General features: G+C 32.9%; 1 protein-coding gene and 1 pseudogene across 1 annotated transcript in view; both read left to right on the top strand.

Moving 5' to 3' along the window:
- Nucleotides 1-17,229, top strand: part of RARB (retinoic acid receptor beta) — a 439,382-nt gene that overhangs the window by 16,102 nt on the left and 406,051 nt on the right. The gene's annotated exons all lie outside the window — the stretch shown is intronic.
- On the top strand, nucleotides 15,147-15,246 carry LOC125998492 (uncharacterized; annotated as a pseudogene).

Raw genomic sequence — 17,229 nt, 5'->3', positions numbered from 1 at the left:
CTGCTCAAAGAATGCATTTCTTTAACAGACAAATGAAAAAGAGAGACTGCTGGGTGATTCCTTGAGGTATGCTTAATTAATTCCAATCTATTAATGACGGCAATTTTCTAGTTTCAAATGATAAATGGCAGCGTTTTCTAAAAGGCATCTCAAAGAGAAAAGGATCTTCTCCCAACCCCCAGATCTTTTTTTTTTTTTCTTTGTCCTTGGCCACTTCTGTTGCTGGCTGCTCCGAATGAGCTCACATCAGTAATAGTCATAAATGATTTACAAAAGTAATTCCTGTCTAATCACTTGGGACTTGGAGTTTTTATGATGTGGCCAGATGTGCCATCAAAAAAAATCATCCGGTTCAGAAATTTGTGATAAATTGAGTCAGAGTCAATGAATTCCCTGAAGGCAACTGATTCTCTCGCATTTGCATGGATCTGTGTTGGGAATTTTGCCCATTTTACTCCTATTTATCCCCATGAATCCAGTGAAGAGGAAAAAAATATTAAAAAGGAACTCGTGAATGCAGAGTTACTGGTAGGTTATCGGCAAGTATTAGAGACCATAGAACAGACTTTATGGTTCTCTGGTGTGCTAAAAGGACATTTTAGTCCAATCAAGGAGCAAGAGGAGAACATTTGAAAAGTCCCAATTATATTTCTCAGATAGCTACTGTCTGACAGTCATAATACTGTTCCACCATTCCATTAATATCCAGAAGCTCTTTCTGGCATAATATTTTCCCCCTTTTAAATGAAACCTTCCACTCAGAATCCTTCTTTTAAATCCTTAGTATTTGTGTTTTATATCCCTAACACTGACATTGGGCTTTTACACCTTATATTGTATCCGTGGTTTAAGCATTTATCCCTTCTATAAAATGATCAACTTGTTGACAGTAGGTGGTACATTGCTTCCAACTGAACTTAGAATAATGATTTTGCCAAGTGAGACACACTGATTTTGTTGAATTGTAGGCCTCTCAATTTTGCATTCAACTGACCTGAATTTGATCCTGGCACCCCCTGTGGTCCCTCACTTGAGCACTGCCAAGAGTGATCACTGAGTACATATAGCAAGGAATAAGTCTTGCACACCTCTGAGTGTGGTCCAAAAACAAACACACAAACAAAATAATAATACTTAACATGGAAAACAACAAATTTTTATCCCACATATGGTAATAAATTTAAAGATTCATATTAAATTTATAAGCCACTTGACATTACAGTAACTATATTGGGCAGCTACCTTGAAAAGATTTAACTTTGTTTATCCCATGACATCCATCAAAGAGTTAAAATATTATTCCCAAATCAGGAGTGCTATGTTCCTCAATTGTAGTTCCTACATGAAGATTGAAATATCTATAATCTATTGTAACTGGGCTCAGTAGTGTGCTTTGATGACAAATTAAATCTTGAAGAGAAAAAAGTTTCCCATGTCTCTGATTACACAGTCAAGGAATCCTGTGAATCTGCTGATGTATAGGTTTCCTTTAATGTGAAGCAGGCAGGAGAGATTGGGGATGGAGTGCAGTCTCCTTAGGGAAAGCCAACTGGTATTGAAATAATAAAGTCAGTCCTCGGAAGCACTGATTGCAATAGTTATGCCGAAGTACAACAGTAACTGAAAGCTTTAAATGTTCTGAACATTGTATTTGCATCATTTTATCCTGGCATCTTATAGATATAAAGGTATTATTTTGGGGCAATGACTTTGTCAATATAAAATTAGGACTCAGAAAATTTGGGGCTATTATTCTTTAGCTATAATTTAATAACTTCGCAGTGTTAAATAATTTATAGATAAGAATAAAGCACATAAGCCTCTTGGGACTTTTCATAAGCTAATTTTCAGTTTTTAGCCCTTGGAAAGTTTTTCATTGGTGGAAGTCATTATAATTGCTTAAAAACTACTAGTCATTGTCTGGAGTTAGTTATGTTTTCACATAGTTATAACAAAAAGCATTTAGATACTAACAACTACAACTTAGACTATTCACTCATATTTATTTTAGGATATGAAAACATGCAATTTTTAATACATGTTTTCATTAAAGTGAAAACAGTTCATAAATTCCTTAGAAGAGAGACATCAGGATATATTTGAGCATAATTTATCTAAAGTATATCTCTAGAAAATTAAACTCCTTGCTTTTGGCCTTAATCCATACAATAGATAATTATGCATATTATGTCATTGGGATTATAATGCAAAGACAACTTTTAGTTGTGGTTTCTGTTTTTGTTCTTGTTGCCAATGTTGCTTGCTGCCCAGTTGGTTGTTTTTTGAGGATATTGCTTGCTCTATTCCATGTTCTCTTTATGAGCCATTATAGAGGAAATAGCTTTTCTGATTTCTGTTGCACAAATAATCATGTTTCTAGAGAGCAAGACCAATTTCTTTATCTTAGAGCCACTGGATATTCAGAATTCCCTTTTTTTGTGTTGGTTCTTAGAAGTATTAAAGCTTTCTTTGTAGTCCACTTTAAATGCAGGATTTATGGTGAATATTTTCCAGATGTGCTTCACTTATGCCTCTTTCCTCATTTCTTTCCTCATATGATTCAAAATGTCTTCATTTAATTTTTTATTTTTAGTTCATTTGTGAATGTTATATAAACACTTAAAATAGTTTTAACAAGACTTTTTATATTATATTATATTTTTTCATACTAACATTAATATTGTGTTCCATGGACTAGGGTATAGGAATATATATGAGATTTGCATGTATGATTTGAATATTTTTACTGGTATAGAACACAGTAACTCATATACAGTTTAGTTCCCTATTTTTAAAGGTTATTTTCCTTGAATAAATTTTCAGAAATAAAATGACTTGTTCAAAGATATTTAGAAAACCAATCTCAAAGAGAAATGACTAAAACTAAAAAGAAAAATCTACTCAATTTAAGTGAGTAAATACTGAAGATAAATACTAAAGATAAACTCTTATTTCATCTATAAAAGAATTTTTTAAGTTTAATATAGAATCTTTTGAGTTTTTTTTGTTGTTGTTGTTTTTGTTTTTGTTTTTTTTTTTTTGTTTTGGGGCCACACCCGGCGGTGCTCAGGGGTTACTTCTGGCTGTCTGCTCAGAAATAGCTCCTGGCAGGCACTGGGGACCATATGGGACACCGGGATTCGAACCAACCACCTTTGGTCCTGGATCGGCTGCTTGCAAGGCAAACGCCGGTGTGCTATCTCTCCGGGCCCATCTTTTGAGTTTTTATAATGAAGCATTTAGTAATTTTTAAAAAAATATTTTCTTGAAACCATTGTGACTTACAAAGTTCATCACAATTGAGTTTTAGACATACACTATTTAGCATTTAGTACGTAACTCCTAACAGTTTGTGTTCTCTGTCTATGGTTGACTCCTGGAAAGTGAAACTGTCAATGGGAAGTTATCTGAAATAGCCATTAATTGACATGTCACTCCCACTGGGTGCTGTCACTAGCAATGTATGGGTGCCACAGCGCCAAGGACATTCTGCCCCTGATTTGTACCACATAATTCTATACTATAGAAATAAAAAAAATAACAACATAAAAAATCTTTTTAAACTACCAGTGGCCTCAGTAAGAAACACAAGTACTTATAGAACTAGTTTCACTGATCTTTTGAAACAGATAATGGACATGAAACCTGATCCATTTTTAAAGGATCATTCCCCAAACATCAAAACTCATCTACCTAGATATCTAGAATAAACTCTGTGAACCAAAGTCAGTCACCATGAAAATTGTGTTCTAGGATATTATGTTATTTTCCGTCTATATAGGTGAGAAAAGCATTATATAAACTTGTATTCACTGGATAGCCAAGTAATTATGCCAAAGGAAACTGAATGCAAGGATAGGGATGTAAAGGTTGCTGACATTTCCAAACAATAGAAAAACATTACATCATGGGTTCATCAACTCTTTTTTTGACCTTGACACTGGGTTTTGTTGTCTGCTCCTTTTTCCACTGATCTGAACTTCTCTCAACCCTTTGGTTTTATATTTTTCTTAATTTAAAGAAAATGGGAAGTAAACCTTTTATTTTGAAGTGCCAGGATATCTTGACACCTCAAAAAATTATACCAATGTAGAAATACATCTTTAAAATGTTAGGTTTAAAACAAAAAAAAATAAATTAGTTTGTACTGGAGTTAAAAGATAGAACATAAAACATTAAGACTCTTAAAAAGTTCAAAAATCACTTCTCTGTTCCATTGAGCCCACAATCTGATTATATTTTTTACTGTTTTATATGTTTCAATTAACTCAATTGTAATTGCTTGTCAGCATTTCATTCTAGGCAATAAATTTGTTATGAAAAGAGGAGAAATAATCAAATTTCATTGTTCATAATTTTAGTATATGTTCCCATATCTATTTCTACTTCTTTGGAATGTATTCTTTTGCTAACAGCTGTTGTAATCTGTTTTATATGAAGATATTTTAATAGTCCCCTTGCTATCTTTCAGTTATGTATGTAGATTATTGTTTTTCAGTTAGAAAATAAATGATTGGATCGGAAAGATGGAAAAGGAAATGGAATAATCTATATAAATATTAAATGTGAATATTTTATGTATTTATCTGAGATATTTAGTTACAGGCTATGAATTTTGTAATCAAATTTGAAATAATGACCTCTATGTTTAAAATCCTAATTAGCAGTTTTTATACTTTGTAATAAATTAATTAGTAAAGTGATTATTTAATTATAGAAATTAGATTAAAAATATATGCTTATTAAGATAGGATTGTAAGTTATTGCTACTCCCTAAGAAACTTGATAGTATGAAACTGTGATGATTAATCTGGTTGAGCCTGTCTGAATACAGAGTAGTGGCTCTATTCCTTCTGATTATTCTAATTTTTTTTCATTAAAAATAAGAGACATTCTAGAAATGTAGTGGAAAAGGACATTAAATTATACTAAGGAGCAAAAGACTAATGTGCCATATTATCTTACAATTCCTTACACCTTATCATACTCTGAGGTTTTAACAAAGAAGATTAAAATATGACTAAAAGTGTGTTTGATATCTGGTCAATATTTGGGAAACATGTGACATACATTTCTTGGTATAAAACCAATAGTCCTTTTGATACTATTGAAATTATATTGCTCTGCTAAGTTACCTATTTTCCCTGTAGATTTTGATATGTAAATATATTTTCCAGATTTATCTTCATATATTTATTTCTTAAGAGTATTCTAATTTATCACCAGTATTGGCTTTATATTTTAAATCAAATCACATAAAATATATAGTGTTTTATGTGCTCAATTTCTGAAATATAATTGATATAAAAAAGCTTACTTTCATGTAACTAAGAAAATTTATTTTTAACATCATTAAATGTAGTTAGTTTGTGGTTGGTTGGCTGTGGAAGTTCTATGTTCAGGTAGTATTTTTTAATATGATTTAAACATTAAAAAATAGATTCTTGTGACATTAATTGAGCTATATTTTATATCATTTCAGTTTTTAAAATTTATTCCAGGTAAATCCAAAATATTTCATTTCTATTACTTGTTTCTCAATCTTTACTGAACTCCCAAACATTTTTGTAGCACCTTACAAAGTTCAGTGGGTTGTAAATGTTTTTTATTAAACAAAAGTGCATTAAAATTTTAATCTCATAGTGAATTTAAGTTCAGCGCATTTCATTTTATTATTGACTTGTGATGAAATTACAGATTCTTTCACAGGTTAGTAAAAGGAGTTAAAACTAAATTATGTGTTGAACTTTGGTGAATCTATTTATACATTTAAAGAGAAAATGTGTTGTAAAAACATTTGTAGTTATATAATATCAAAATATAAACAGCTTTCTTAAAATATCCAAATTTATATATATGTTTATAAAATGTAAACAATTTGTTAAGTTCTTAAACTCAGTGTTTTGACTCTTTTATATTAAGTATTTTATTAGAAACTAATGCCCACTAGAAGTTGGCATACATAGTTAATTTGCATTACTCCCTTTTTCGCTTTTCTTTACATTTCAGCCACTACTTGCACTCAAATATTAGGTATACCATAAAAGAATTTAAAATTTTCTAGTCCTCAGTCTGTAGATGAAGATTTCCCCCATATCACTGCTTTTAAAATGGAACATTCTTGGAGTTGGAGCAATAGTATAGAAGATAAGGCACTTGCCTTGCATGAGGCCAACCCATGTTTGATCCCAGTAATTAGTACACTGAACCTGTCAGGAATGCCTCAGAGTACAGAGTAAGTCCTAAGCAATGCTGGGGATAGCCCCCAAATAAAAGTAAATGGGACATTTTTATCCACAGCTATTATTATGTTATTCATAAGGAACTATTACAGACCAGAGTGCAAAAAGCATCCTGTTATGCATCTGTCAGTACTTAGTTTGAGTTCTCTCAGAAATAATTCTGTGCAGAATATTTGTGCAGAAGTAATAATATTTTGGAGTTACAGGAAATCAGGGGAGAAGGAAGTGTGGAGAACGAAGCTAAGGAAAAGCACTTTCTCATGCAAATTAGCTATGGGCAACCCTGAGCAGGTCTGTAGAAGACAGTTGTAGAGCATGTATCTTTGAGTTATCCAACTCCTAGGGGACAAACAGCTTGGGTATTTATTCACCAATGCACTCCTTAACCTCCTGTGGGAAAGAAGCTATTTGCAGCATTTTCTGGTACTGCGCTCACAGTGAGAGTGAGCTTGGGTGGGCCATAGAAAGGCCTCTTCTAAGAGATCCAAGTGCTGACTGTTGGGATGTATTCAAAGGATAGATGCCCAAGGCCTATGAGTTATTGTCCCCAATTACAAAAGCTGCTACAATACTTACTAGTCAATGACTTCCTAGACTTTTGATCATTAAAGTAATACATACTGTTTGATGAGCAATGAACATTTTAAACACAGAGTAGATAGCTATTACCTATATTCTGACACCTTTTATAATGTATCTAATACTCACATATTTACACACTATAGAAACAAACACTACAGAACTGCATTTAGTTTGTTCAACACTAATTTATCAGCACTGAAAATATTTCATCCTGCATAACCCTCACCTATTTCTTTGCTGAATAAGAATTCATCCTAGAATTTAGTTTTTCCTTTTAGTATATTTTCTTTATTAACATGATATTCTAAGGTTTCTCCTAGTAAAGTTTCTAATTCTAAAGAGAAAAATATTTATTGCACAATCAAGTTCTTGCTCCATAATGGTTCAGATCGCACTATAATAGGTAAAAATGTAGAAGGCACAGTGCTTGTGTTAAAATGTTTGCTGGTTGGTCAGAGAATAATTAGAAAGTTTTTGGAAATATATTTCCAATACAAGTATGGTTTGATGGTTTAAATGTGCCAATAGCAATCAAAAATTGTGTGTAATATTTCTTATAGATAAAGGTTTCCTACAACTGTCATAGCTATTCTTTCAATAAAGAAAATATATTAAAGGTGATCACAGAGCTAGAGTATGTGCCTAACCATGTCCGATAGCTTCCAAAAGATTCCCCACACCCTGAATTGACTTTTTCTCACCCACATTTACCACTTATTTAGACTGATGATTGCCCTAAGTGCTAGAATCAATTGTCAGTGACTCCATTATTCAGCCTCAGGCACATGGCATTGGACAGTTCTTACACCAATAACTCCTCAATCTTGTGAAGTGGGTCTCAATGAATTTGATAGAAGGAAAGACTTTTCCTCCAGCTGTTTTTTTTGATTGAGATAACATTAGTTAATGCTGCTGTGTGTTTTAGGGGTAAAATTTCCCAGCTTTTCAAAATATATGTTAACATACTACCATCAATGATCCACTATCCCTCCAGCACAGCCCATTGAATACCCTCCTCCCATTGATCCCCCTAAATACCACTCACCACTCTGATACTCACAGCACTATGTCCTTGAGTTTATTTTTACTTAGATTTGTATATTCTCTTGCTTTGCTTTTCTAGATCCCAAATGTGAATGAGAACATCTGGTATTTGTCTTCCTTTTTTTTTTTTTTTTGACTTATTCCCCTTAGCATGACCCTTTTCAGTTATATCTATATTGTTGCAAAAGCAAAGATTTCATATTTTGTTATGGCTGAGCAGTTTTCCATTGTATGTAATATATACATACTACATGGGCATTTGGAACGTTTTCATATCCTAGTTATAATAAACAATGTTATAATGAATGTAAGTATTCAAGTACATGTTCCTTTTTTTTCTATTAGCGTTCTTTGAATTGATACCCAGAAGTGTAATTGCTGAATTACATAGTAAGTCCATTATTATTTTGAAAAATTCCATACTGTTGTTTTCTACTGTATTATGACAAATTTACATCCCAACTATTGGTGAATGTTCAGTTTTCCTCTTGCCAAAAATTGTTATTATTAGACCCTTTGATGTAGATCTTCCTTAGGGATGTGAGGTAGCATAGCATTGTCATTATGATTTACATTTCTCTGCTAATAAATAAGTAGTAATGATCATTTTTGTGTGCCTCTTTTCTGTATATCTTCTTCAGTGGAGCCAAAAAATTATTTACTTCTCCCTAAATATTTCATTTAAACTAATGTTTCATTTAGAGTCATAGAATTATGAGATTAAGACAAAAAGTAACTTCAAAATAAATGTTCTAGTTCAAAGCATACTGTACCAAAGATAAGGAATTTGAGATTGAATGATATCACATGCTTTTCACAAAGAAATAGCAGATATTGTAAAATTCCTCACATTTCTTTTCTATTCCAGTGTCTTTCACATTCATATTAGGCACACCAGCAAATTCTCTAGGCATAGAATATTCAGTAATTAATTTTTGACAAGTGGTAGTAACTAGTAAAATTACAAATTAAATTATAAAAATAAGTGACAATATTCTTCTTTCCTCCTGCTTAATTTTAACAAACCTTTTAAATATTCCAAATCATTTACTCATTTTCTCTCTATTCTTTGCTAAAATAAAAACTCCAAAATAAAAATGATTTTTATCTGTTTTTCCTAATATGCTCTAAGCACTTACAACATCATCAAGTTGCTCAATAAATATTTGTTGAAAGGGAAAATGAATGCAAACCCGATTCCTCGTAGAAATTGCATATTTTATAGTTTTGAATTAGACCTGAATGATCCAACAAGTTTTGTTTCTATCAGATCATGATAATTTTCTCATATTCAAGCATTCTCAAGTTTTAAAATATTAGAATATTTTCAGTTTTCTGGAAATCATAATTCAACAAAAGATTCAATCACATACTGATTTCTTTTCTTCATTTGATGATTCAATTGAATTTTTCTATTGACTTGTGGTCAATTCATTTGGTCCTTTTTTATTTTCTTTTCTTTCTTAAAAGTTAATATTTTATTTAAGCATCATGATTACAAACATGTTTGTAGTTGGGTTTCAGTTATAAAGAAAAAAAACAGCCCCCCTTTTCACCAATGCAACATTCCCAACACAACATCCCCATCTCCCTCCTTTTTCATTTTCTGTATTTAAAAGCTGTGTTCATTGCCCCATTTTGAGAGATCCCACAAAAGGTTGTAGTCATACCCAACATATTAGTGCCAACAGACTTTGTAATTGATAGCATTCACATTGTATTTATACTCTAGTATATAAGATATATATTATATTTACATAATATATAATTTTAAACTTTGACTACTCTAGTTTATTTCATCTACTTCCATGCTCTATTTCTGACAAGTTTTTTTATTATTATTATTTTTATTTTGACCAAAGTGGACTACATATCTTTCACAGTAATATTTTAGGTACATATTAACATTGAATCAGGGGATTCCCATCACCAAGGTTGTCCTCCCTCCACCTCCATTCCCAGTTTACATCCCATATTCCCCTCCCTTACCCCCTGGGCTGCTAGTATAAGTGGTCCCCTCGGTGTCTAGCTTGTAGATTGAGTATCAATTCTTTTGTTGTTGGCTTTGGATTTGCTGTTTAAGTCCAATCATTTTTCTTACTACTTAGTGATCATACAACTGTTTGGACTTGGTACCTTCCATTATATATATATATATATATATATATATATATATATATATATATATATATATATATATATATATATATATATATATAACTTGGTTCAAGTTATGTGATTCGTTTGAAGAGAAGAAAAGCAAAAAATGGGACCGGAGAGGTAGCACAGCGATAAGGCTTTTTTGCCTTTTAGACGCAAAATGACGGCGGTTCAAATCCCGGCATCCCATATGGTTCCCTGAGGCTGCCAGGAGTGATTTCTGAGCATAAAGCCAGGAGTAACCCCTGAGCCCTGCCAGGTGTGACCCAAAAACCAAAAAAAAAAAAAAATGTGGTAAAAATCAAGCAAGCCGAAAATGGGCAGAGTCCTTAGAGGTTCTCAACATCAGTTTGAAAGAAGAAAGGGAGAAAGGAAGAGAAACACCACAGCAATACAAAAAGAAACATCAAACAAAAAATCCAATGAGCACTACAGCAATAAAGACAAGCACCGTATAATAACCATGGTCCTGAAATAAAAACAAAACGGAGCCCCCCCAAAAAAACCCAACAACAATAACAAAACCAAAGACCAATAAATAAATAAATAAATAAATAAATGAATAAAATATTTTGTGCTGCTTCTTTTTTTGTTTGTTTTTTTTTAATTATATATATTTATTATAATCATAGTGGCTTACATATTATTGACAATAATATTTTAGGTACATATTAACATAAAATCAGGGGAATTCCCATCACCAAATTGTCCTCCCTCCACTCCGTTTCCGTCTTACCTCCCATATTCTCCTCCCTCATCCCCGGGGCTGCCAGAATAACTGGTCCCTCTGTGCCTAGCTAACTACTTAGTAGTCCTACACCAGTTTGGTCTTGGTACCTTCCTTATTTCCCGCTCTAGTTGGGAGGCGGGACTAGAAAGTTCAAGTCATGTGGTTTTGTTTGAAGAAGAGTAAAGTAATAAACTGGGGGAAAAATCAAATACGCCGAAAATGGGCGGAGTCCTTCTGGAAGCTCTCATCCTAGTTTTGAGAGACGAAGGGAAAAAAGAAGGTGAAACACGACAACAGTACATAAAGAACTATCAAATAAAATACCCAGTGAGCATTCTAAAAAACAAACAAAACAAAACAAAACAAAAGGGTAAGCACAATATAAAAGTCATGGTATTGAGATAAAAAAAAAATGTGGCAGAGCACATAAGAAAAGAAAAGAAGAAAATAAATAAATATAAATGGTATTGAGATTAAAAAAATGTGGCAGAGCACAAGTTTTAATCTGCTCTCCCTTAAATGAGTCCTGTTTGTTTGTTTGTTTAAATTGTTTTAGTTTTAGTTTTTGTTTTAATTCCACATGTAAGTAAAATCATATAGTAAATATCTTTCTACTGAATGTAGAAATGTTTCTGGGACAACCCATGTAATCATAAATGTCATATCCTTTCTATAACTAAATATCAAAAATCTGTAAATATTTTTGTGAGTTGGATGTGCTTATATATACTTCAATTTTCCTTTATTTGTTCATTAATTAGTGAATACATAGATGATTTTCATATTTTAAAATTCTTAAACTTATATTTCAATGAGTATGAAGAGTGCATCTATAGACATATTTGACTTTGTTAATGAGTTGAATGGTTCTTTTTATATTTTAGATACTAACTTTTTCAGATATATGATTTGAAAATGATCACTCTCATTTAATACACTACCTTTACATCTTTTTGATATTCTCTTGCTGTCTGTTAACATTATTCTGTATTGAAATACAGTATCCCTCTATTTTATCTACTCAACTTTTTCAAAAGAAAGAGACATGTACCATGACACCATGTAAGTGATCCTGCGCGTTGACCCGACATTTTTATGTTCTCATTTGTTTTACAGAAGAAATGTGTTTCCTTTCTTAAACAAAGAAATTGGATCACATTGAGCTCTTTGGATTTGGCTGACAATTCCTTAACCTTCTGTTAAGCAGCAAGGGAAGATGACATGGACAGAAAAGACCAGTCACCTTCCAAAGAAGCTCCTGAGTATTTCATTATCTTTAGAGCTCATGAAAAGATCTTTTTTCTTATCAAGGAACTCTTCACTAGTGAAGTGTGCCACCAACATATATAAGCAATAATATACCCTGAGTAAAATCTAATGGTTGAAAACAATTAATCATGGCTCACTCTGTTGAAATGATGACTTTAAGTTAAAAGAGAAACAGGCCTACTCCAAGTGCCTTTGTCACAAATATATAGACATCCACAGACCATTTAGTTCAGCTATACATGTCCACATGTCTTCAAATCATGAGATTCTTCATCCTTTGGCATTTACATCAAGGTATTTATACCAAATAGCTGGAGACCTAAAAAAATTCCCCTTTCCTGTTTGATTCTCAGTTTATTCTAACTTCTATTTAACACCTCATGCAGTCATAATTAACTCAGAGGATTCCTGCTTAGTGTTTTACAGAATTGTTTCTAAGTCATAGAGTGCTTTTGTGAAGTTTGATCAAGGAATCACTTTAGAAATAGTGTATTTTAGCCTCTTTACAATGTCTTAGCTAGACTCCTCTCACTTCATCTGGGAACACTTACATCACTGTGCAGAGTTAATCTAGATTTTTAATTCTCTTCTACCCTTAGCTTTCTTATCTTCCCATATAACTTAAAATCTAAAGTGATTGAGTACACAGGCTTAAAGTGCAATTAAAAATTGTCTTTAGAATAAATTTCTGACCTTATACATGTATCTGTTCTGTGGTATGACCAGATATACTGCCAGGAAGATCTTGTCTGCCTGCTACCCATATCAAACTTAGACTTCAAAGTTAAAAATCAGAAACTGTATACTAAAGTAAATTTTCTCATTTTTTATGATTTTATTGTATCCAATATCCTGCTAAAATTATCACACAAGACTCTCTTGAAAAACTTTTACTAATATTCTAATGTTCTAAAGAGCCGGTTTTCTTTTCTAGGCGTGAGGTTTTCATAACTGCTCAGCTTGTCAGTTGGACCAGATAATAACAAAATTAGATATTAGCTAGTTAATACTCTTAGTGCAGGAAGAAGATTGTAGACAGGTTCTCATTTATTATCTGGGTTAACTAGTTTCTAAAAAAGAATTATCCTCATGCCTTTCCTCATCTCATCCCAATATACCAGCACAATGCTAGGGATGAAAGATAATAAAACTTATAGATTAGTAAGAATGTATGTATCAAAGGTTGATTAATTATGGCAGTGGGTCAAAAATAGGATGGCACCTGCTCTTGTAAACAAGATTTTGCTGGAACATAACCAACTCCATTGACCTAGGTACTGTCCTAGAATTGAGAACTTGCTAGGAGATTCTTACAAATCTTAATGTATGAATGGTAAGATTAAACTTAAAATATATCTTTGGAAATTTTTGAACATACAATCCCTGAATTTTTTTAATGTTTTTTTCTTTTGGTTTTTGGGCCATACCAGCAGTGCTGATGGCTTATTTTTATTTTCTGTTCAGGGAACATTCCTAGCAGTGCTCAGGGAACTATTATGGTGCCCAGGGTCACATTCAGGTCTGTCCCACGCATGCATGCAAAGCAAGCATTCTATTCACTGGACTACAACTTTGACCCAGTCCTAGAATTTTTTACTAAAGGTAACATTTCATTGGTTAGCTTTTTAGGACTCATTCATTCCACATACCTGAAACTTTGTACCTTTTGATTGATATCTTCCCACTTACTCTGCCTCCTACCTATTTCTGCTCTGTCTTTGACTTGTTTAGAACTGCAAATTAGCGAATCTGTTGTATTTGTTTTTCTGTATTTGGTTTATTCTACCTAGCAAAATTATACAACAAATTTATCTATATTGTAAAAATTAGAACTTTTTCTTTTTTAATGTTAAATAATATTACATTCAGTGGTAATGGATTATATATGTAATGTACATATTCCAATTTAAGGTCATATAAATATATTTCTTATATATTATGTACACTCATGTTATACATAGCTATTTCAAATATATTTTATATATGAATGATAAATGGATTACGTATATTGCAGTTATTAACATTCATTTAAGAACAATATTAACATATATCATCTATTGTGAACAATGCTACAGTAAACTGAGTGCATATATTCTTTTTTCTCCCACCCGAGTGCATATATTTTTTATAATATTTGTCTTATGAATAAAGAAATAAATATTTTGCAAAGTGTGATCCAGAGCACTGTATAATGTAAGCTTCATATTATCTAATTATATCTTAATATGAAGACTTTTCAATTATGTGCCAATTATTTCTCACCTTTTATGAGTATGAAAAAATATGTTTAAGCATATGCTAAAGTATTTTCAAATATAAAATTATTTGCTGAAAGTCCATATTTCCATGATTTAAAAGCTAGAGAAATTTAGTCAAGGCAAATCCAGGTAAATTTATATAAAAAAAATCTTATTATCCAGAGTATTTTCCTTGAAACCCTAATTTGGACACAGAAAGGAAAGAAGCAGTGAACCCGAGTGTTGTGACAAAAGCACTTTTTCCTTGCTCAGAAAAGAAATTTATGTCTTCTTCAGAGTTCACATAAATTTCATTTGAACACAATTCTTTGCTTCCACATCCCTGTTCCCCAAGGCATTTTTACCTTTAATAGTTTTTAAAGAGTTACATACATGAAAAAGAATAGAAGCTAAATTTACAATTCAATGAATTAACAGTATAGTATCTGAGTTAAAAAAAAAAAAAGAAAAAATATTATTGGCACCCTGTGGCCCTATTCCTTCCTTATCTAATTCACTCCTGACAGGGTTCCTTGTGAATCATATGTAAATCCAGGGATTGAACTTAGGTCAGCCATATGTAAGGCAAACACCTGTGATATATCTCTCACAGCAAATTTTAAACAATATCTTTAAGTCAGCTCTACTAAAGACAACTTATGGATGAAAACAACAATGAGAACAAGAATACTTTTTTTTGTCCCCCAATTCACAATACAGACCAGGTAAAGTGCCTGGGTTGAGGTGTATAGAAAGCCTGTCTAGGTGTGGGGTGGGGAGGAAGGACACTTGGGATATTGGTGATGGGAATGTTGCATGGGTGAAGGATTATATATATTTAAAAAATCAAAAAAAAAAAAAAGAAAAGAAAAGAAAAAATAAGGCCTCCCAATGCTTACCACAGGCTGTGTTCTTTACACTGACTGTATAGAAAGAGGAGGTACAGTATATGCACCTCAAGAATAATATTTTGGAGTTCTCAGACTAGAGACTATGTAGCTAAAAAAATATCACAGCAATAATAATTGATTTTAACTATATTTTCCTTGACTCACCAAGAATGACAAACCATAGAGGGTCACGTCTATTTAAAACATCAAGAGAGAGGTGGACTCCTTCAAGAAAGCATTTTGACAGTTGTTATTTGCCCACTATGCCCACTTTGCCCACTGCTCTCTTTAGTGAATACATTTTTTTCTGAGTTATATTCTTAGACATAAATTTGCTTGTTATCCTATAGAAAAAATAATAAAGCATTAATAGTAAACTTTAAGAATCCTGAGGAGGCACATATGTTGCCTTGCTTCATGTCACTATGATATCTCCTCTAGATGTGTATTTTCATAATTTCTTGCTGGGTTGTGTACTGGGGCTTTCTCATCTTTGGAACAGTTAGTGCCCTCTCTTAAGCAAGTTACTCTCTCTCATTTTAACTTCTCTCTCTTCTTTCTTAGTACTTCTAAGTAAAAGCTGTTTTATACTTCAAAAAATAACAAAGAATCCAGAGGAGGGAGCTGGCAAGAAAGCATAGTGGGTAAAGTCTTGCCTTGTGCATAGCTGACCTAGATTCCTTCCCCCAGCATCCCACGCATCACCAGGAATGATCCTTGAGCACTTATCCAGATCAATCACTGCGCATCAGTAGTTGTGATCTAAATCCTCTCCCCAGAAGAAGCCAGAGGAGCCTGCTTTGTCACAATGGCGAATATAAAGCATTTCATGTATTCCTGTGATCTTGCATTGTTTGGATTACACTTCCACTGTCAAGATATAGAATTATATAGAGTATAGTGATAGAACAAAGGGTTGAGATTCAATATAAAGTCTGAGTTCTCTCAGGCTAGCAGAAGTTGAATTTTTTGGAACTCTAGCCTAAAGGCATGTGCCATGGCTCAGAGGAAAAAGCTCTTTAATGGGAAACTATCCTTGAATGCTTTGCTTTTTCTCTCGTTTACTAGCATAACTCTTGTTGACTTCAAAATGAGAGCCTCTGGCCATGTTTTTTTTTTTTTTAAATAAAAACTCCCCTGGTGGGATTAATGTGAGATGAACAAATTCGCTATTCTGGAGCATCTCCCATCAGTGTGTTCACGGGAGTACAGGGGAGTAACGCACTCACTCTGTAGAGTGTCATTGCTTCTAATGCATCAGCCATACACAGGGAGACTATGGGAGGGAATAGTGTTCCGTGAGATTTTACACATGTGAGTAGGATACTGTGTTTCTAAATTGCATGATAAGAATTTCAAACCCATGGCAACTCCACCCAATTTGGATTTAAAATAAGAGTTAAAATGGTCTAAGCATGAAAAGTTAAAACATGTAAATAAATAGAATTTAACTAAAAATTGAGTATGTAAATCTAAAGTTCTGGAATTTTCACATTGAATTCCTGGGATTGCAGAAGAATTTTCCCTACCGTTAAAAAACTCTGAGCATTTTGACAGGCTGTCAGAAAATGTGCCAGAGAGCACTTCAGAACTTGAGAGCGTTTGCACAAATTTCCATGGTTCCCAGAAGATTAAAAGATTCAGCATTCCCAGGTTTTATGTTCTGAGGGTGGGTCAGTTTTTTTCTGAATAATTGTTTTCCATCTTCATAGAAATTGGAAAGGGTAGCATAGTTGTTTCCTTTCTGTGTATGCAAAATCAGAGGAGAAAAACAGTTTCTCAATGTCACGTCTTTAGAAATAGCAGATCTCTGAACACCTCTTCTACGTTCTCTTCCCATGGTCTCACAGTTCACTCCTGAAGGCTTTGCAAAGGTTCTTCTTGAGAATACAGGTAAACCTGCAATTGCAATAAGAATAATTGGATTAGGAACAAATGGTAGTTATAACATATGCCCAGTGATTGCCAAATGGGAAATCTGCAAATGAGAAAAAGCACCAATCAAAAGGGGCTGATTGATGTCACGCAGACAGTATACCCTTGCCAGTGGCTTACAGTCCCAGCTGCACACAGAG

The sequence above is a fragment of the Suncus etruscus genome, chromosome 20, assembly GCF_024139225.1.
Source record: "Suncus etruscus isolate mSunEtr1 chromosome 20, mSunEtr1.pri.cur, whole genome shotgun sequence".
Lineage (NCBI taxonomy): Eukaryota > Metazoa > Chordata > Mammalia > Eulipotyphla > Soricidae > Suncus > Suncus etruscus.
The sequence above is the reverse complement of the archived record's forward strand: the minus strand, read 5'-3'. Positions and strand labels throughout refer to the sequence as shown.